The sequence below is a fragment of the Panthera uncia genome, chromosome D1 (genome assembly GCF_023721935.1).
Source record: "Panthera uncia isolate 11264 chromosome D1, Puncia_PCG_1.0, whole genome shotgun sequence".
Lineage (NCBI taxonomy): Eukaryota > Metazoa > Chordata > Mammalia > Carnivora > Felidae > Panthera > Panthera uncia.
In genome coordinates this window covers 96317172-96338916 of record NC_064808.1, presented here as the reverse complement: position 1 = coordinate 96338916, position 21745 = coordinate 96317172, and the positions used below count along the sequence as shown (strand labels likewise).

The following is a 21745-nucleotide window of genomic DNA, read 5'->3' as shown; positions in this document are numbered from 1 at the left end:
TCAGGATGAGATACCTCTGGTGGCGGGGGGCGGGGGTGAGGAGGCAAGGCGGCCTTCTGCTTCAGAGGAAGAGCCGGAGGGCTGGGGCAAATGTTCCCCCCCTCGGCAAAAGCAGCAGGGGGCTGGGGGTGGGAGGAGGCCAGCCTCTCCATCCGCACTCCCACCTCCCAAATGTTTATTCCAGCACCTTCCAACAAAATGCCACTTAGGAGCTCAGCCCTGCCATTTGGGCACAGCCCCTCTACCCGTCCTGCTCTGTCACCCACGCCTCCGCTTCCCGGCTCAGTCCTCACCCTCCTACCTTCAGGTCTGGTGGCCTGCTGTCCTGGGGACGTCACACTGAACACCCAGCCTCCTCACCCTCCAGGCTCCCATTCACCCCACACCAAACGTATGGAGGACAAACAGCAGGCTACCGTGTGTGGTCGTGGCTTTGTTGTGTTCCCTGTAGAGGGCTCCCCTCCCTCCCATACACACCGCCCAGTTACACCTCGTCTGGGACTGGAGCCCCCTTCTCCAGTCCTTCTTCTCACCCCTCAGGCTCTTGCCGCTTCTTACCTGGCTTCCCAATTGACACTCTTTGCTGCTGCCACAACGATCTTTCTCACATGCAACCAGGATCATCTCGATCCCCTCACGTGAAATAATCCAATGGCCCCTGTTTGCTTTCGGGAAAAATTTGGACCCTTTGGAGAGGCACAGAAAGCCTTTAGTGTCCTCGACTGGCCTCTGCCCTAGTTTTTAACCTTCTACCCCCAGCACACACACGCGCACACACGCGCGCACACACGCACACACACACACACACACACACACACACACACACACCCTCCATGTACTGACCCCCTGGAGTCCCCTAGAACATACATCCCCTTCCTGTGGGATGTTGCCTCTGCTGGGGTAGCCCTTTCTCTTCTTCTTCAAATAGCAAACCCTCACTCTCTGTAGCTTAAGCCTCACCTCCTCCAAGAAGCCCTCCCTGACTGCTCCTCCTCACCTTTGATTTAGATCCCCCTCTATCAGTCTTCTGTGTCTGCTGTCTACCCCACTGGCGGCAATTTCCATCCCACACCATCAATGTCCGTTTCTTCTTCCTTGAGGTTTCCCTGAAAACAACGGTATTTATCTATTTATTATTTATAGTTATTCCTCTCACATTTCCTGGCACACAGTAGGTATTCAATACGTGTTCGTTGCATGAATGGATGAAGGAAAATTGCACACCGCTTTATAAAAATTGTGTAATCACCAAGTGTTTGCGAATCAAACGTTATTTTCCCCTGGAGCTTTGTCAGAATATCTGAGGTGATTCATCCTCACTTCCAACTGTTAAGATATCAACCGTGGTTCTAATTCTCTAACTCTATATGTCTTCCCCCCCCGCCAAAACCTCTGCCAGGTATAACTCAACCCCAAAATGATCTAGGAGAAGCTGATAGTTAAGGGATTCTTGTGGTTAAGGCTCACTGTAAAAGAAAAGACTTTCTGGAGTACGAATAACCATCTCCTAATTTATGTACTTGGTAAGTTTGAATTTGGAGGTTTCTTTAAAAACATTATTTTAATCTTTATTTTTGAGAGGGATGGGGAGGGGCAGAGAGAGAGGGAGGCACAGACTCCGAAGCAGGCTCCAGGCTCTGAGCTGTCAGCACAGAGCCCCACGCGGGGCTCGAACTCACGAACCGCGAGATCATGACCTGAGCCGAAGCCAGATGCTCAACCGGTGCCCCTGAATTTGGAGGTTTCTTTAAGTTAGCGGAGCACTCTTGCAGTTTCTCTGAAAATGTGACCACGGTTGCTGCGGCTCGTCCCATAAACATGCAGATACAGGGGCAGCAGCCCGTGGAGAACGTGGGACGAGTGGAGAAAGGAGATGGAAACCACAGAGGATTCCAGGGCTGCTTGGCAACTCCATTATGCAAAGCAGCGATTTTGAAGGAATACTGCTCAGAGCTCAGGCCTCCAACTCTCAATTACCCCAGGGCTATTGCATCTCCAGATTATCCGGCTGTCTTTGCCATCCACCTAATGCTCTAAGGGGGACCCGGAAAGACAGTCCCACGTCCCATTTGGAATCCTTTGCTCTGCCTCTAAGAGAGTCACCTGCTCCACGCCCGGGCCCCTGCCCTCCACCAGGGCCCCTCCCCAGACGCCGCACTCCGACCTGGGAGAGTTTGTTTACTTACCGCGCGTGGCAAATAGGCACACTGAAACCTACTGCTAACGCGCTTGCTAGTTTTCTGGTCCCGGGAAACCTCGGTTCCCAAGTGACAGACGGATTTTAGGCCCATTAGCTATCCTGTCATCAAAACACCAAATCTAACCCTCTGTTCCACTCCTGACCTTTGCCAGTACCTGGATATTAGGGGTTCTCCTTCGGCGTTCAGCCTTAACTCCATGCAAAATGTCACGTCTAAAGAGAGCTGAGTGGAAGTGGATGTAAGCGTGTCAACCCCTAAGACAATGGGGTGGGACAGACCTCCTCTGTCCAGAGCCTGGCCCAGAACCTCATGGCTAGAGGCAGCGCAATAAACATCGGAAGGAAGGGGAAGTAACAACGGTGATGATGATCTTAATAATACCAACTATCACCCCCTGCCCCCGCAGTTATACAGGACCCGCTGTGTGCTCCGCCCACACTGGACTCCTCCCTGGTATCATCTAGGTCAGTTCTTACCAGCAGGACTGTGTCCGTTTTACAGACAGGAAGACTGAGATCTCAGAGACTAAATAGCTTGTCTAGGATCACACAGTTGACAAGGTTCATGCTCCTAACCCTGGCGAAGAGAGGAGGAGATAAGGAAAGGAAGGAAGGAGGGGACGGTAAACACAATGACCTGAAAGCAAAGGAGGCCAGGTGATTATCATGAAATTTACTCCCGAAATAAGCAAAGAAATAAGCACTTGGTTAGCATGCCTTGGCTATGCTCCCTGAAAAGCTCAAAGTGCCCTCACATCTGTGCCTTTTTCTTCCTACAGCCCAACAAGGCAGGCCAGGGGGTCTGGCCAGCTCTCCTTCCTTTCCTCCGCCCCTGTCCCGAGCCCCACCTTCACCCTCGCCCGTTCCCAGATACGCTCTTTAAAAATTGTCTTCCAACAGATGGCAAAAATGAAGTCTGGAAGAATCTCATGGTTGAAACTCACATATCCGGCTCCCCAGCACAGACACCATGGGCCGCGCCAGGCAGCCTGGTGGGGAGGAACAGGGGCTGAGGGTCCTCAAAACGCTTCACCATCCTCCTGGTGACTGGGCCGGGAGCCCCGGCAGCAAGAACATATGTTCCCCGGTTTCGCTCCAGCCGAAGGGAAAAGGTAGATGTCACGCACACCCACAGCCCAGGAACAATGCGAGTATTAATAACTGTTTTAATTGTATGCGAGTCTCAGCATACTTCCCCATGGCGCCTCCAAAGCCATTTATTTTGGTACCTCATAGGAGGGACGGTACCATCCGCCGGGGGCCCAGCCGGGCTGGTGGTGACTAATAGAGAACTCTTCATTCAGGGGAACACTGGAAAAGCATTTCCATTTCTCCTGCGTGCACTAGGTGGGTGGTGAAGGCGGTGAGCTAAGTAGAGCACTGTCGAGGTACGCCTGTGCGCCCCGGTGTGCGTGCTGTGTGTCGACTCTCCCTGCCCACGCCAGGGGAGGCACGCCTGGGGGGGCTGGGAAGGGTGGGGACTGCAGATAACCCCCTACAATGCCTAACCTAAAAATAGTGCGCTTTTGCCTTTGACTGGCAATATACGATTTCCCTCCCAGCAAAATCACCTCCCTAATTTTACTGGGCTCAGGCTGTTACTCAAATGAATCTGTGTTCTCCGAGAACCCCCCGCAAGGCTGTAGAAGCCAGGTGAGTGCAAGGTGGCGTGTAAATCCAGCCCGGGAGTCTGCATTTGTCTTGGACGATCCTAATTCACAGCCAATTAACTCTAAGTATGAACACTGTGTTCCTTTTAAGATCACATTCCATATTTTTCTTTTGTTACAGACAAGACACTTCCACCCTCCAGAGCCGCGAAGGAGAAAGATTTTCTTCCCCTGCTAAAAATTCCACTTCTTCTCACCCCCATCATCTACCGTGATTAACATATGTTCGGTACAGTAGATACTCTCTGTGATAAACACAGGACTTCTCTGAGGCTCAGAACCACCATGGGAGTGGTCCAGAATTATCTCCAGTTACGAGTGGAGAAATTGATGCTCAGAAAGAGAGCCTGATAAGGGTCCAAATCACTCACCCACATATCTTGCCCACCCGCTTGCCTCTCAGCAGAACTATGACCGCAGAGTCTCCAGCAGGCGTATGTCTTCTTAGTCCCTCCACCCCCCCACCCCCACCCCCAGAGTCTCAGAATGTTTTGTCTCTTTGGTAGCGACATCTGGAATTCTGAATTCCCACATATTCAACGATGGGGGAGGCAGGAAGCAGGATGAGGTAAGAAGTGTGACCTTAAGCCAGAGCTTAATCTCGGAGCCTCAGCTTTCTCACTTGTACAATGGAGACAGAATATGTACCTTGCACCGTGATGTGCCCACTTGCCGGCCGGGCACGGAAGAAGAGCACTTCGAGGCGGACCTCACTCCCAAACCTCTGTTAACAGCGAACTTGGACAGGTAGAGCACCTTCAGGATGCACGCCTGGCTTCTCTGCCCAGCCAGGTCCTCTTTGACACAGTTGAAAAGGAGAGGGTGCCTTTGAGCTTTATTTGGGGAGGCGACTGGGAACAAAGGACCCTCGATGAACCAGACAGAGTACGCCCCCTCCTCATATAAATCCAGACTTCTTCCTGCTAGCTGCAGACGCCAAAACCACGTGTCACGGGGGCCCCTCCACGAAGTTCCCCTCCTCCCTTCCAACTTCTATGAGCAGTCTCTGCTCGCAGGTCTTGCCTAGGTCTGGAGATTGGCCGGCGGGCTGGCTTCAGCCTCGCCATGTTACAGTGGGGGACACCGAAGCCGGCACTTAGGCAGAGAGCAGAGTTCAGATCGTCTCTAATTTTCCCGTGACCCCATGCTGGCCTGTTCCCAGGGAGGACTGCAATCAGAGCGGTGTTTAGTTTAGGTAATGCGGCAGGATTAAGGGCTAGAAGGCAGAGGTATGAGTTTGAGACCCTCTGTGCGGCGAATCGCTTCAGCACGCGTGCCCTGGGCCACACTGACTTCTCCTGGTGAACCGCAAGCCAGGAGGGAGGGGGCCACATCGGTGCAAACGCTCGTGCCCCCGAACAAATGCCCTCATCTGCGCGCACCTGTGTAGCGTGAGGGGAGCCAGGAGACCTGGGGTCCAGCCCCGCTTCTGCCACTAATATCTCTGGCAAGGCCCTAACTTCGGTTCTCTTCAACTTGCTCAATTATAAATACCACCTGGGGCCCTTATTTTAAAGCGTAGATCCTTGGAATCTTCGCGGAACTAGTGACCTAGAATCACATCACATAGAGTCTCAAGAAGTTCACAAACCACAGGTTGGCAGCCCGGGCTTCAGACCTTTGTTCTCTGCTCTGCAAAACGAGGGGAGTAGATCAAAGGCTCTCCTAAAGCAGCATCGCGGGGCCCGCGTCCCAGCACAGACGTTACGCGCCTCTGTGACCAAGTCGCATGCGAAAATATAGCACTGCAGAGGGGCCCCGATGCACATACGCATGGGGGCAAAGAGATCCTAGTTCTCTTTTTGCTCTAGCTTGTAGTCTTGTTTGGCTTTGGCCGGACTCCTGGTGGTAACCAAGGGGGTTTTAAGTTACCTATAAAGTCTGTACTTTGGGGGAGCCGGCACTCCAAGTCCCTGACATGACTGACCCCTGGCCCGGCAGGTGGGTGGTAGTGGGCAAGGAGACCCCCGTGACCGAGCACACTAGTTAGGGGTAGTTACTTCCCTGTCCAGAGAGCTCACGTTTCAGGTGATTAAGTAAATACTACCTTTGAAAGCTAGAAAAAAAAATGGTGGAATCAGCGTCCTGGTCTCCAGAGAAAAAGAAAAGAGGGAATGAATGATCTCGGACGTTCCTTTGGATATCTCTCTCCTCTGCTCCTTCACCCCCCTCCCAAAGGGAGCGGCTCCCAAGCCCAGTCTTCCAAATGTCTTCCCGAGCCAGCACACTCAGCCCCCTGCAAGGGCACCAAACTGCTGGTGGAGACAGACGTCTGAGCCGCAGGTAGACCAGAGGCTTCGAAAGTGGTACCATGAGGCCATCTTTCCAGTCTTGGAGCATGGGCGAGTAGCCTTCTCCATCCCTGAGAGGTTAAAAAAGAGACCGGACTCCCAGTGTAAACTCATCAGACTGGATTAGGGCAATGGTGAATGTGAGAACCGTCTGTCACAAAGGACAGACTATGTCTCCCATATACCCTGCCGCTTGCTCTGGGCCCTACACTGCCCGCTCCTATCCACAGGACAGTGTGACATTCCATTTTCCCACACTAACTGTGGGCAGCCAAGAAGACTTGGGTCAGAAGGGACTTCAAACCTGCTTAACGTAACCCCAGTATCCACAGCTCTGTCACCTCGTCTCCATTGGCGGGGGGCATCTCCCTTCTGCTGGAAGACTACTGACAAGAAACTCACCATCTGTCCAAATCTCTTTGGACGGTCCTGCTGTAAAGTGGGCTGGTCTCCTACTTCCTCAAACTAATCTCAAACTTCCTTCGTTACTCAAGGTCCTTGTGTTCTTCCCAAACCAATTAAATTCTGTTGAACTTTGGGCAAGTTTCTTAACCTCTCTAAGTCTCAATTTCCTTTTTCATAGCACGGGGATGATCAGTAATACCGAACTCAAAGGATGGATGTGCAAGTCATGTGAAATAGTAAATAGACAGTGCTTGGCACATTGTAAGCCCTCAAGAAATGTTAGTGGCTAATATTTTGCTTTTGAGGAATTGATACATTCCTCTGTACCTAAGGCATTCCCGATATTTTCATTTTCAGCAGGGACATAGGCTGTCCCGAGAGTGGGTGCTGTCAGGTGCTCTGGAGACATGGGCAGGGAGCGTGGGTCAGAGTTGGCACAGTGCACACAAGTGAAACAATAGCGTCCCATCAAGGCCCAAGGCTATCTGAGTCCTACTGGAGGTCGGCGTTGGGTTGAGGTACAGTCTCCCATGGCACGCCTCCCAGTAAACCATCCCGATTTCATCCAAGGCAGAGTCCTATCCTAGAATCATAGTATGCCCAAGCTGGAGAAGCTTCTTCAAGTGTACCCACTCGCTTTTTGACTTGGGCAAGAAATTTAAGCTCTCTGAGTTCAGTTTCCTCAACTGTGAGATAAGGATATTGATCCCACCTCGCAGACTTTTCAGTTTGGAATAAGTTGAAATGAGGTACCTGACTTATGCCAAACTCAATAAATTACTACAGGACTTCAGATACAGCCTAGTATCAATGGGTGGGACAGCCAGCCAGTAGCCATCGTGAAACAAAATGGCAGCCATCTCACTCCGCCTGGGCTTCCATACCAAAATACCACTGGCTAAGTGACTTAAATCTCAGAAATTTCTTTTCTCACAGTTCTAGAGAGTGAAAATCCAAAGATTAAGGTGCCAGCAGGCTCAGTATCCAGTGAGGACGCTCTCTGTGGGTTGCAGACAGCTGCCTCCTTGCTGTGTGCTCACATGGTGGAGAGGGGAGAGAGCGTGCTCTCGGGTGCCTCTTCTTATAAAGACACTAATCCTACTGATGCAGTCTTCAAATACAGTCCCGTGGGGGGTTAGGACTTCAACACATGAATTCGGCGTCGGGACAGGGGGAGGGTAAAGAAATATTCAGTCCATTAAAGTAGCCCAAGAGGGGCTATTTATCTCAATAAATTTCACGGGGAGGCAGATCGTTACATAACCACATCCTTCCCTTCCCCACCCCCAAGCTCCTTCCAGTTTCACTAGGCTTGGGGTCAGGTTTCACAAGACAGAAGCCAATAGGTTAGCACCTTCTGGGCAAAAGGCAAGTGTCCTGATCCACCAGCTTCAGCACAGCAGCTGTGAGAAAGGAGACCCCAGAGAGCTGGTCCGGGCCCAGGTCCCTGAGGATCCAATCCCTAAAGGTGACAATGACACTAAGACAGACCCAGATGCAGAGAGCCGGCTCAGCATCCCTGCCTCATGCCGGGCCTCCTCAGTAAGACATGCAAAGAATAAATCTATCACCGGACTCCACCCAGCCTCAGCGCAGTCCTGCCCTTGGTGCAAGGATGGCTGTCCCCTTTGCGAGGAACGGGTCCAAGAAGGCCTTGTCCCGCTGACAGATTCCTGTTCTGATGGCCCGGGATTTGTATTTTACTTTGCTTCCTCTAACACGGCCTTGTTTATTGCATGGATATTTCAACTCCCGGATTCATCTCGGGATCATTGTTAAAGGTTCCTTCTCTGCTCACTGAGATGTCGCTGCTAATCATAAAAATCTATGTTGCAGTTTCAGATTAATTAATGTGTAAACTGGGGAAGCTAGGGACTGTAAGCCATGTTCCCCACTTCTCTGCACCTCTCAAAATCGTATCATTCTCTGATACTCTTCCTAAGAGTAACTTTACCCCCCAAACCTGTCTTTAGCTGGCAGACAGCCTTCCTTGGGCTGGGCTCCAGTCACGGCTTCCTGCCCGTGGACACTGGGATCTGACACACATTTTGGGCAAAGAGCGGCCTCCCCAGTTTTAGCGACCCACAAATGTATCCAGCACGATCCTTAGGGACTAGACAGAACTGGGGAAACAGACTCTCAGTTCAACCGCAGTCTGCCGCTCACAACCTGCGTGACTGTGTGATTTAACCCCTCCGTGACTCAGTTTCCCTGTCTGTGAAACGGGGATGATCACAGTGTCTACCTGGTAGGTTGCTGTCAGTATGAGATGAAAAATGCTAGAAACATACCTGCATGCAGGGGACTCAAGAAATGGTAACTGTCAGGTGATGTCTGCTGGTCCCAGCATCTGGACGGCCCTAGACACAACCCAGCAGCCACACTAGAGTTCTGCCCTCTGCAAGTCGACAGTCTAATTCGGGAAATGGAACATACTCGAAAGAAAGAGCATGCTGAGCCCGAGGCCACGTGGTACCTGTCATCAATGCAACTGGAGTTGGATCACTTCAAGGTCACACGGCTGTACTCAGGGAGGCCTGTTCTGGATCTACACCCACCCCCGCCCCCAAGCTGGGCAGAATGTTGGAGAAGCGTATCCAGTGGTCAAGCGTTGCTGCTCTTGCCTTCTCCAGAGAAAACCAAGAAAATTGAGTGCATTCCTAAGTGACCCTGGCGGAGCCTTCCAGGATGGCATTCTTGAACAGCCTTTTTTCCTCTGTGCGTCAAAGTTGTAGCTATGCTTTCTGCTTCGTGGGGCAGGCTGAGCCCAGCGAAGGGCAAAGCAGAATGAGGTTGGGCGAAGTTACCGCTGCTCTGCATTGGGCGACCCTCCTTTCTTTTGAAGAGTTAAGATGTGAACCCCACCGCCCTCAAAACTGCACTCACTGTGAGAAGGCACGGGTGCTCCCAAATTACAGACGAGAAAAGCTGAGGGGCAGAAGAGCTTGCTGAAGTCCCTGCATGGAACCAGCTGTGGGGCTTGATAAAAAAGCTCAGGGTCCCATAGAGCAATCTGGCCCGGATGAGCATCCAGGGCATTTCCTTCCCCTACCATCCTTTCTTCTCTTCCACCCTTCTTCCCAACCGGGCACAGGCATCCAATCCCTGGCACAGGTAACTCCAGGGACAACATCCCTGGCTTCTTTACTCAAACATCTGCAATTCCACCCTCAAGAAAGAAGATTCGATTCTGCAGCTCCTTTTTTCCCCTCCTCCTTCCAATTTCGTCCCCATCACCTTAATAATTGCATCTCTGGATTGTTTAATTCCACAACGAAGCCACTTCTGCTTGTAACTGGCCTCTCATCCGCTAGGATTAAGATTCGTTTCAAATAAGCGGGTTTTTCCCTCCATTCCCCTCTCTTGCAGTCCCAAACTGAATTTGCATTACAAAAAAATTAAACAAAAGCAGCTTTTTTGAATCTCCATTCATTACTCCCATTACATTTGTTAACATCATTATCTCCAACTGAAGATGGCAACCATTATCAAATGTTGCAATGCTTTTGTGGACCTCTTGCTATATTAGTTTAGAAAATTGCTTTAATGCATATGCTTTTAGAGGTTTAAAATCTACCATGGCATTATAAGCTATATAATGCTGTACATTTTTTAATCTAATAGTGCATGTATTTTTTTTTTTTTAGAGCACGTTGCACTGAAATAAAAAAAAAAAATGCATGCCCGTGGTAAGGAAGAATATATATGCAATTGGGGAAACGCAGAACCAGGCTCCTGACTGGCAGACCTCTTCCACTTCCTTCTTCCCCTGAGAAGACATCACTCCTCCTGAAACCCAAACCCTGAGGCCCTAATGGGTCTAATGTGTGTGGATGGTGGGGGTGGGGGTGGGTGCTCGCGGACCCTGCGACGGGGAAGGAACCTGTTCTGTTTAGGGCTATAAGCAAAAAGCAAGCTCCGTCCAGCTACTCATTAACACAGAAAAGCACGGTTTCGGGGGCAATTACCAAATTTCTATATTCATAGAAATCCAGTCTCCCTGGAGAGAAAGGCTCAGGTTGGAACATTTATGAAGCGCTGGTTTCTTATGGAAATAAAAATTTTTGGTAATTACACAGGAGCTGCTCTTTATCTGCTTCTGCATTTTAATGATGGGGCATGGTATTTTGTTAGTTTCCTTTTTTTTTTTTTTATTAGTATTAAGGTGCACGCAGGCGACAGCATCCTTGCTGGTATCCCGGGGATCCATTCATCCTAATAGCTGAGAACGAGCGTCTGCGTCCCTGCTCAATCACACCCAATCACTCTGCTCACCAAACCAGAGAGAGCAGAGATGCAAAAGACATGACTGTCCTCGTCCTGGCTCGTGCTCTGGGTGGTAGCTCTGCCCCTCTAATTCCTCCCCCAGTGCCCCCCATTTTCTCCGTCCCCACCTCTCCTCCATGCCAGCCCCCTTTCTGGGGCCGTGTGGAGTAAACCACTCCTTAGGAAAGCCAATTTTAGGGCCAAGAGGTAGAAGGTATGTGAGATTCTTTATTTCCTCCCTCCCAACCCCCCTTCCGGCAGCAAACCCCCACCCCCAACCACGTTGGACTTACAGAAACATGAACCATGGTCGCTGAAGCGGGACTCACATAACAAGCCTCCCTGCCTCAGTTTCCCCATGGCTCCCTCCATTCCCAATGCCCTGTTGGTAGCTTCCAGTCCCATCCCTGTCCAGGGAATGACCACTCTCTCCCAGGGAGGCCTGCAAACACGACGCCAACCCCCCTCCCAGAGCTATTTGGGCTGATTTATAATGGTTATAAAAGAGGTCAGAGCTTGATTAAGCTTAATAGATCCATTAATTACGCCAAACAAAACAAACATAATGAACATAAAAATTTACGACCTCCATCACCCGTTCAGATGTGTCCCCTTGTCAGGCCTTGACAGATTCTGCAGAGCCCGTCCATGTCAACACCTTGTAGGGACCAACGGCCTGTGGCTGTGTGGCCACGGGGAAGGTGGCGGGTGGCAGGGGTGGAATGCCTCGCCAGACTCCGCCGCTGAGGGAGGAGTCGACCTGGAACCACCATCCTGACCGCCCATCTCTGCAGCCCACAGAGCGGCACGGGGCAAGTGAGCACGGTGGTCACATCATCGTGGTTGGCTTGACTACTGGTCCGATCCCCGGCTTTACCGCTTAATAACTATATGCCGCTGGGTGAGTTAGTTCATCTTTCCGGATCCTCATCTGTGCATCTGTGGAAGGGGAAGTAGCCAGAGCAGCTATCCCTCGGGGTTTTTTGCTGGATTAACTGAGTGAATGCATCTAAGGTGCCGGGACTGTATCACCTGTGTTTCTTTGGGCCTTACTGTTACTACGGTTTGAAAAGGCGGGAAACCATCTATCGCTCCGATGTTTCTTGAGGAGCTTCAACTTTTCCCCTTTTCTGAGAGACAGGGAAACCTGTCCTGAAGTTACCCATCACCAAGCACTGACGTCTACCAAGTGCCTAACACGTACGTGGCTAAGGGCTGAAGGAGTGAGACCCGTGGTGTCTGTCCAGAAATGGCTTAAAGCATCAGTAAGAGCCCAGAAGGTCATCTAACGGCCTTCTACCCACCTTGCCATTTTCCACAGGTGGAGCGGAAGAACAAGAAAGGTTCGAGAGGGGCTTGTCCAAGGAGGCCGGACCGGTCACCCCGGGGCTTCTAACCAGTCCAGGTGTCTTCCTCTCGCGCCATCCCTTGAACGCGCAAACACCCATCCTCCCACCCACGTGGTTTATCATACACCAAAAGAGACCACGCCAGGAAGAAGAGAAAGCAGTGTGAGAAAATATGAATTGAAACCAGAAACCATAACGCGCTGGCTTGGCGTGACCGTTCTTCAAGTTCCCAACGCTCTTTGGTTTCTGAATCCAACAGTTCTTATCGTCTCTGGGTCTTTGCTCGAGCTGGTCCCACCCCCTGAAATGCCCTCCTCCCCTCCTTGTTTCTTTGACCAACTCCATTCCTATCTCGAGACTCAGCTGAGCTTTTCCCTCTTCTTCAGCTTCCCTTAGCCATCCCGTGATGTCCCAGAAATAATGGCGCCCTCGCCCCTTCTCTGCTGCCCCTCCAGCCCCGCCACGATCTCTTCTCTGTGTGGCAATTAATGCTGCATTGCGACATCATTGTTTTTTTGGCTTGGCCATCTTCTTATTCACCAAAAAATATACTGAGCACCTGCTACGTGCCAGGCACTGTCCTCGGCACTGGGAACATGGTGGTGAACTACAGAGTCACGGCCCTTGATCTCATGGAACTTACCACCTAGTGACACTGATCTCACTTGTGCGTCTTTGAATCCTCTGTGCCCACCAAGGGCCTAATAAGCCTGATGCGGGAGGGGCTGGGGTGCTTGGGGGGAGGGGGAGGGGGAGGGGCAGAGGCTGGCTGTGGGTGGGCTGGCTGGGGAAGGCCAGCAGGCAGGTGGATGATTGGGACCTCTTTACAGAGCAGAGGCAGGAGTTATGGTTCTGCCTGGAGCCCACCCACAGGGCTGGCGACAGGCCTGGGGGAGTACAGAGATATCCACTCGGTGTGGTTTAACCATATATAACCCTCCCCCATCCATTACTCCATTCTGGGATATCAATTCCTAGTCGGTCACTCGGCCCACAAGACCCTGAAAATAGATTTAAATTATTGCTTTATTTCCCATCCAGCTCAGGGTGTTGATTTATGCTGCCCAAACAATCAAGGCTTTATCTCAGTCACCCAGCAGCATTAGGAGCAATTTATCATGGTTTACTTCTCTCTCTGCTACCCGACGCTGGTGCCTATTGGCTGTGTCCTTCTCAGAAGCTGCAGCACCAAGTGGGCCTGAGCGACAATGGCAGCAGAGGCCAGGGTCCCTCTCTGACAGCCTGGAGCAAGGGGACAAGAACACGCTTAACCCGGAGACCCTTTTATCTCTCGGAGAGCAGAAAGACGCCGGGGCCCGGATGCCCGGCATCCTCGTCCCAGCTGGGCTATTAACCAGCTGAGCAACTTGAGCAAATCGGTTCCTCTCCCTGGGTCTCCACCTCCTCATCTTTGACCCTCTCTGGCCACTGAGGTCCCCGGAAAGAGCCGGGGCAGCTTGGAGAGCTGTCCCCACACAAGAGCTTTGGCTTTTGGCTTTTACGAGCTTCACCTCGACAACCCTGCGCCCACCTCCCCGTTGGGAGACAGACCGCGGCCACATGAACGCCCTGAGCTCTGCGTGACCCTACCCTGTCGGAACAGGTGAGTGCACCGAGCAAGAGCAGAGAGCTTGAAGTGAGAAGGGCCAACCGAGTGTGAGGCGCAATCCGGCTAGAGCAGGAGTCCAAGTCCGGCCCGCCACCTGCCTTGTGCCACACGAGAGCTAAGAATGGCCATTTACATAGTTGAAATACCTGGGGCGGGGGGTGGTGGGGGGATCGAAAGAAGGAGACTATTTCATGACACATGAATGTCACATGAAATTCAAATTCCAGTGTCCACGGATAAAGGTGTTTTGGAACACGGCCCCACCTGCTTGTTCACGTACAGTCTGCGGCTGCTTTCGCTCCACGCGGCAGAGCTGTGTGGCTGCGAGAAATCTTATGGCCCACGAAGCCCAAAATGTTTCCTCTCTGGTCCTTTATAGGGAAACGTCTGCCAAACCTCGGCTAGATGACTGGCATGTCTGAGACCAGGTTGGTGGCATTTGCTTTCTGCTCTGTTTGGGATGGAGACTCTTCCAGAGGGAGGAAAGGATCTCTGGTGGTTTTTCCTAGCTAAGGGAAGCCCCCCGAGGGAAGCCAGAGTCGAGAGGCAGCTCTGAGCCTCCATTACTGGGACGGGTGATTAGGCCGGCTCCTGCCACCTGGTAGAGAGAGAGAAGCCAAGGACACACCCTGGTGCTCCATACTGTGCCCTCCACCCGCACCGTCCTTCCCCAGCCACACGTTCTGTGCTACACACCCCTCAAAGGTCACCTCCTCCATGAAGCCTTGCCTGTCTCCGCTTGGAAGGGCTCCATCCTCCTTCAGAAGCCCCTCAGCCCTCCATCAGAGCTTCTCTGACATCAGTCCTCATTTCCTGCACCGAGGACAACTAAGTGGTTTCGTCTCAGCCCGCTTCCAAGTGACTGGAGGTGGCTTCCGGTGTTGATAAGGAGCGCAAAGCTGCTTGGGAGCTCAGCAAAGGCTATCCTGCTCCCCCAGCAATGGCTGCCGTGGGTGGGGGGCGGGGAGGGCTTGGGACTATCCTAGGTCCCTGCCTCGCCTGCTCTATGCTGCGTGCTGGACACTGAGGAACAGCGTCAACCCCCTTGTGAACTACGCTTGAGCCCTGAACAAAAGGGGTGCAGTCAAAAATCCACATATTATTTTTTTTAATGTTTATTTTTGAGAGAGAGAGAGAAAGAGAAGGGCAGAGAGAGAGGGAGACACAGAATCGGAAGCAGGCTCCAGGCTCCAAGCTGTCAGCCCAGAGCCCGATGCGGGGCTCAAACCCACGAACCATGAGATCATGACCTGAGCCGAAGTCAGATGCTTAACCGACCGAGCCACCCAGGCGCCCCCATGTATTAATTCTTGACTTCCCCCCGGAACTTCCTGTTGACCGGAAGCCTCACCAACAGCATAAACAGGAGATTACTACATATTTTGTCTGTTGTATGGATTCTATACTGTATTCCTACAATACAGTCGGCTAGAGGAAAGAAAATGTTATTAAGGAAATCATAAGGAAGACAAAACACATCTACAGCACCGGATTGCATCGATCGAAAAAAATCTGTACACAGTTCAACCCCGTGTAGTTCAAGGGTCAAGTGTTTATACACTGCCCTTATGAGGGCAGGGCCCAGGGCGGGCTCAAGGCAGGCCAGGACAGCTGGTCCTGACGAGACCCCCAAATCAGTCCTTTCAAGGGCTCCCTGGCAACTGGCACGAAAACACACCTCTTGGCTTGTTCTCCAAGAACTGCCCAGAAAGGCACCTGCTAGGATGGGGGACGAACCGCTTTGCCCCCCACCCGTCGGTCAACAGGAGGAAATACAAAGCACCAGTTCCAACTTTCGGGAGGAATCCGTGGCATTTACATAGCAAACAGTACCCAGGTGAGGCAGCGTGTCAACAAGGCCCCCGCTCAACAGCTCCCATGTCTCAGCATATTTTAAATGTTTGCCACATGCCAGAGATTAATATTCTAACTGCCGCACATCCCTTCGCAGGAGAAGCTTCCGGAACACAGCGTAACAATTGAGCGATAGTACGGCGGGGCACGGCAGACATGGGCTCCAGCCTCTCCCCCACCAGCCCACACACCCCCCCCCATGGGCCCTCCCCCGGCCTGGCCTGGGCCAGCAAGGCGTTTGCAGGCCGGCAGGGTTCTCAGGCCGGAATGACCCCCGAGGAGGCTCCCAGACCCTTCACGAGGCCCACCGCTTCGGAGGACAGAAGTGTGTGGACAGTTCTAAGCAAAGCTGCGGTGGCCTTTGTCCAATAACACAGAGAGCTCTGGATATTTGAAATCCAGCAAGAGATTTCTTGGAGTAAGGGGTATGGGCAGGGTGTGGGGGGTGAGACTTTCCTCGGTGACAGAATTCATTAATAGGATTAATTAATTAATTGAATAGCTCCTAAATTACTGATATCCCTTAAGACAGAAAATACATGGCTCAGGGGGAGGGCGTATGGCCTACGAAATATTGCTGCCAATTTCCTTTCTAAAAATACACACAAACAAGATAAACATTCCCCTCACCCCCATCATATCAGACCTTTAAAAATCCCTCTCTGGTTAGAAAGGCTTTTTTTTTTTTTTTTTTTTTAATCTTTATTTTTGACAGAGAGAGAGACAGACAGAGAGAGAGGTGGACACAGAATCTGAAGTGGTCTCCAGGCTCTGAGCTGTCAGCACAGAGCCCGATGCGGGGCTTGAACTCATGAACCGCGAGATCATGACCTGAGCCGAAGTCGGAAGCCCAACCGACTGAGCCACCCAGGCGCCCCTCCGGTTACCTGCCAGTGCCGGCTTGGGGTCAAAACTCTTCTGTGAAGCAGCTAGGGGATTTCAGCTACAATCACCCGGTAATAACGACAGCTAGCCTTTAATGAGCATTTACTATGTTCCAGGCCAGCAGGCAGCAAGCTTTTTCTTCTAAAGGGCTACATAATAAATATTTTCAGTTCAGCAGCATGGACCATGTTTTTAAAGGGGGGAAAAAAACACGGTGCCTGGGTTCAAATTAAAGTTTATTTACAAATACAGGTGGTGGGTCTGATTTGGCCTGAGGGCTACAGTTTTCCTGACCCCTCTACGAGGCAGCGTGCTGCGTGTTTTACACACATAATCTCATTCAATCTCCACCGTCACCCTAGGAGATGGGCACTGTTAGGACACTCCCTTTTCAGAAATCAAGCAACTCAGAGGCAGGGTTAGCTTCTCTGCCCAAGATCACAACGTTAACAGGCAGTGTAGCTGGAATTCAAACCACTGAACCCGCTTGTTCTCGTTAAGAATCTTGGAATAAGGATAATACTCTTAGTGTGGAGTGCTTACTAGAAATCTGGTACTCTTCCGAAGGCTTTCTTGATCCTTACCACTTTATGATTATGCCCACTTTACAGATGATGAAACCAAGTCCAGAGAGGTGAAATGACTTACCCAAGGGCACATAGGTTAGCAAGGGCAGACGAGGGATCCGAACCCAGGAGGTCTAGTTCACCGTTCTAGAATCTTAACTGCTTATCTCTTGAGACAGTCTTTCGAGGCTGGTCAGTGGGCAGAAGGTTCAGGGGGTTAGGCCTCTGCTGTCTCCTTCTGTTGTCCCTGGAAAAATGTCCGACCCGAACTCACCTCGCACCATGTCCCCGTAACAGATCGCCAGTTAAAGAGCCGACTGTGGTCTGTGGCCTCTGGCCCTGAACACACGTGCGGTTTTCCAAGGCAGAAAGGACTCGGAATCTGGGTAGGAAAGTTCCAGTGGTGTACCACCTCACCTGCCCTCCCTCCCAGCCTCCATCGAGTCCCTATCAATTAGTCCCTCCCAGCCGTGGCGCCGGAGCCCTTGGCGGACCCTGAAGGGAAGGAGCCCCCGCTGGTCCCCTCCGATGCCCAGTCAGCAGAGGCAGGCCCAGAATAGGAGCCGCCTGTGAGCAGCCCCCGCCACCCCCCCGCCCGCACATGCCGCTCACAGTGACATCCAGGCATCCAGGTAGGGAGCAGATAGCAATTTTCCTTTTTACTTATTGGTGCAAGGCGAGGCAGAGCGCCTGACAGAGCCCCAAACAAGCTGTCAGGAACTTCTAATTAGGGCTGAACGGCATAAAGAGTGCACACGCCCTCCAGCCTGGGAATTAGCAGGACAAAGTGCCGAGATCGAGTCAGACAGGCTGAAAGGGGAAAGCCTGCTGCTGGAGGAGAGGAGGGGGGCGAAGGAGCCGGGGCCAGAGTGCGAGGCGAGCCAGCTCCCCCCTCCAGGGCTCCGCAGCAATGCCACTCGAGGGGAACGCCGGACCGATCCCCCTGCGGCCTTCGAGCCCCTCTCTGTCTCCTCCTCCTCCTCACTTCCCAAATAATCCGCTCTGTCCCAGCAGAGTGACATCCAAGCATGGACTTGAGTCAGCCACACCTGGCTTCCACCTGGGCTGTCCCGCTGTCTGCATTCCGGTTTCCTCACTTACCTCCAGGGGGTGCGGCGAGGGTTAAAGGCAAGAAACGCTCTTAGCATAGCGCACGCACTCAAGAAACACGCGGCAGCCACCATGGTCACTGCGAGCCGTGGACTCCTGAGGCTGAGCTAAAGAAACCCCGCGACAGGGGCAAGGGCACAGCCTTTGTCCTCCGAGGAAGCATTTACCGGTGCCTATTTAGAAGATGCCCAAGGTAGGCCTTATCGTCCCCATTTTACAGACGAGGACACTGAGGCTCAGGTGAACCGACAAGCAGTAGATTGTGGGCTCGCATGCTTAAGGAAATCCCCATAAGCCCAATGATCGTGCATTAAGCACGGTGCTGAGCAAGTGCTGAGGTGTTTCCCCAAATAATGCTCCAGTCACAGGCCCGATGCCGGATAGCCTAAAGACCTAGAAAGTGCTTCTTTGCACTGAGCCAAAACACGCCTCCCTGTAAAGTCTGCCCACATGGGTCCTGGGTCCTGGGTCCTCCCTTTGGAGATGCAGTCAGTCCAGTCCCTGCGGACACGCCAGCCACACAGGTGCCACACGGGTAACAACCATACCGTCCCCAACCTGCCTCCAGTTACGCCAGGCCATTCCTCAATGGTTGACATATTGCTCAGCTAGTTAGTTACTGCGGTCAGAGCTTCGTGACTCCACCCTTCTGACCCCCTCCTTCGGCGGGGACCTGCTACATTTGGTCAACGTCCTTTTGAAAACGTGGAGCCTGGGGTCACGGCTATCAACCGACTGGCCTGTCACTGTCCCGGAGCTGTCTTGGAAGGCTTATCCCCCTACCGATTCAGGCCAAGACCCAGTCAACCAAGCCCCTAAGAGTGTTTCAGGTGTGCTACTGAAAATCCTGCACCCCATCGTGTCTCGGTGCCCTTTGATTTCAGAAACAGTAGTTCCAATGCATCCCTATTAGATGTCATCTTATGTTCTGCCCATAATTCCAGCATTGAAATCACTTTCAATCCTTTTTTTTTTTTTTTTTTCCTTCATAGCACAGGGGATAAGAGCAGAGGCTCTGGGGTCAGAAGAGCTGGGACTAAATCCTGGTTCCGTAACTGGTTGCCTTAACCTTTCCTTCCTCAGCTTCCTTACCTGTAAAATGGGCACGACGATATTACCTACCTCGTCGGGATGCTGAAAATATTCAATGTTGACACACGCGATACGTTTAGAACAGAGTAGGTGTCCTGTACCATCGACTATTATTTTCCTTACCACTAGTGCACAAGGTATTATCTCCTTGCAGCTTGAGGCCATTCACGAATCTTATTAGCATGGCCTCCACATCATTAGTCACTGAAAGAACCGGGATCCCCATGTCCCGAGAAACTTTCCCTCCAGATTGATCTCAGTCTATTAAGCGTTCATACCCCCCGGGTCTTCAACCTGTTACAAACACTCCTCGTGGGATACCATCCGGGTTGCAAACCTCCAGCTGGTCCACAAGGATGCCACGAAAGATTATGCCAACCACCATGCTGAAATCCTCAGCCTCCGTCCAGAACAGGCTTTGACCTACCAGCTCTTCACAAGAAAACAAGAGGTTTGTCTGTCAGGAAGCCATCCTGGTTCGGGGTGATCGCCCCTGACTTGCCTGCGTCTACCATCATCCGTTCCACATCTGTTCTAGAAGCCTGCCTGGGGCTGGCGCTGAGCGCCTCCGTGGGCTGTCTGCAGCGTTCCCCGGCTCTCCCCCTTGGGGAGAACACTTGACTGCCTCTCCATTTACAGCTCTGTCTGTAGTTCTGGGAGCCCAGGGATCTAGCCACCTCACCTGCAGCGCCTGCCCCCTGTGCCGGCCAGGTGTCCCCATCACAGGGCTGGGCCGTGGCCGTCCCTCACGGAGGCCCCCTGCACCCCCGTCCCACCACCCTTCTCTCAGCCTGGCTCTGCCAGCTGCCCCCAACTCCCACGAGCACTATGCCATCTGCGCCCATCAGCAAACCCACACCTCCTTGTTCTTGCCACAAAAACAACTTTAAGAGTCCCTTCCTAAGGCTTCAACAACATTTTCTTTCCTTCTGGCTGACTTCATGTGGGCTTTAGCCTTCCTGACCCTTGTCTTACAGAGCGTGATGAGCTGACCCCAAGAACTCCTTCCGGTCTGGTGAGAATGTGAATCCCCCCGGGGCTAGAGGCACAGGGTTGAGGCCCCTGGTCCTGCCATGAGGGGTTCTGGGTGGGTCTCCAGGCCGGGGTTCCGGGCCAGAGCCGGAAGCAAGAGGAGGAAGCACCACCGCCCCCCCAGGAGGAGGGCGGGAGGCAGGAGGGCCCCAGCCCGGAGCCGTCACACGGGGCCACCTCCAGGCTGCCCACCGGGACGTGCAGCCGCTCCCCACACCAGGCCCTCCTGCTACTCTTTATTCATTAAAATGCTCAGATGCCGACTAACTTTATTTGCTCAGTATTTATTTCGCCAGCCTTGAAGCGGGAACAACAGGCAGCTTGATGGAAAGGTTGTCTGGTTTCATTGTGGCTCCTGTAAGTAATTCTACAGCCTCGGTGGAAACGGTATTTTATAACTTGCCAGAGCAGATATCCCTTCGCGAATTGGAATGGATATTCCTGCGTCACCTAAGCTGCCTTCTCCCGAACACCCAGGCCTCTGAGAATCACTGCCCTTTTTCCACCGCGCTTCTCCAGGGCCTGTGCCCGAGAGCCCTGCAGGGGGGCGTGGAGGACAGGAGCCGGTCTCCCCGAATGTGGCGGCCACCATCCACCGCCCCCCCACACCGGCAGAGGGGAACCGGCTCAGACTGCGGGGAGGCTCCAGATGAGACCTGGGCTCATTCCAAGGGGTGAGCCCTGGGGTGGGGGTGGGGGGCAGAGAGTCCCTGTGGTTGCTCCTTCTCCGGACATCCTCGAAGGCCAGCTGGTGGCGTCGGGCCCAGTCTTGCCTAGAGAAAGGGAAGGCTAAGACGCTTTCCGGAAAGCATTAAAAATAGGAGGAATCAGAGAGCACCAGCGGTTCCTGCGCGAACCCTGAGTCCCGCTGAGAAACGCAACAGGCAGGGCTGGGCAGGGTCTCCCTGGCCAGGAGGCAGGCCGGATGCCTCTGTCTGCCCCTTCGGAGGGTGCAGGCTTATCGGGCAGAGCAGGCCTCTGTGCCTTGGGGCTCAGAGGGAGCCCCTGCGGCCCAGCGGGACCTCTTTCTGCCGGGGCCTCTGCGGAGCAGAGGCGGCTCGTCTCTCCGGCCCCCAGAGCGCTGATTGCGACTCTGATCGCGGCTCAGCAATCACCCTCTCCTTACTATTATGACTAAATCAAGTTGGGTGATTTATTTCCCACTTATCTTTCCCGTTTCCGCTCCCTGTCCGATCCGCACTGTTGAACACACCAGAGTGAAAACATATCATCCGTTCCGATCAGCGGCTGTGGAGCCAAAAAGCACACCCCTCCTGCTGCCTGTGGCAGAGAGGCCTGCCCTCTGGAAGGAGGGGAGACCTTCCCGGGGCCTGGAGACCCACGGAGGCTCTGCAGAGGGAGCGGGCCGTGGCTATGTGGTGAGAAGGAGGGAGGGGGTCCGGGGGAGAAGGCGGC

At 52.8% G+C, this 21745-nt stretch overlaps 1 protein-coding gene and 1 long non-coding RNA gene across 2 annotated transcripts in view; both read right to left on the bottom strand.

Moving 5' to 3' along the window:
* The window catches only part of LOC125929682 (Down syndrome cell adhesion molecule-like protein 1), a 248660-nt gene that overhangs the window by 153208 nt on the left and 73707 nt on the right, over positions 1 to 21745 (bottom strand). The gene's annotated exons all lie outside the window — the stretch shown is intronic.
* LOC125915392 (uncharacterized) lies at positions 427 to 4320 on the bottom strand. The gene is made up of 3 exons (XR_007455655.1): positions 4242 to 4320; positions 998 to 1106; positions 427 to 665 (listed from the first exon to the last, which is right to left on the bottom strand). It is a non-coding gene; the product is annotated as an uncharacterized LOC125915392 (long non-coding RNA).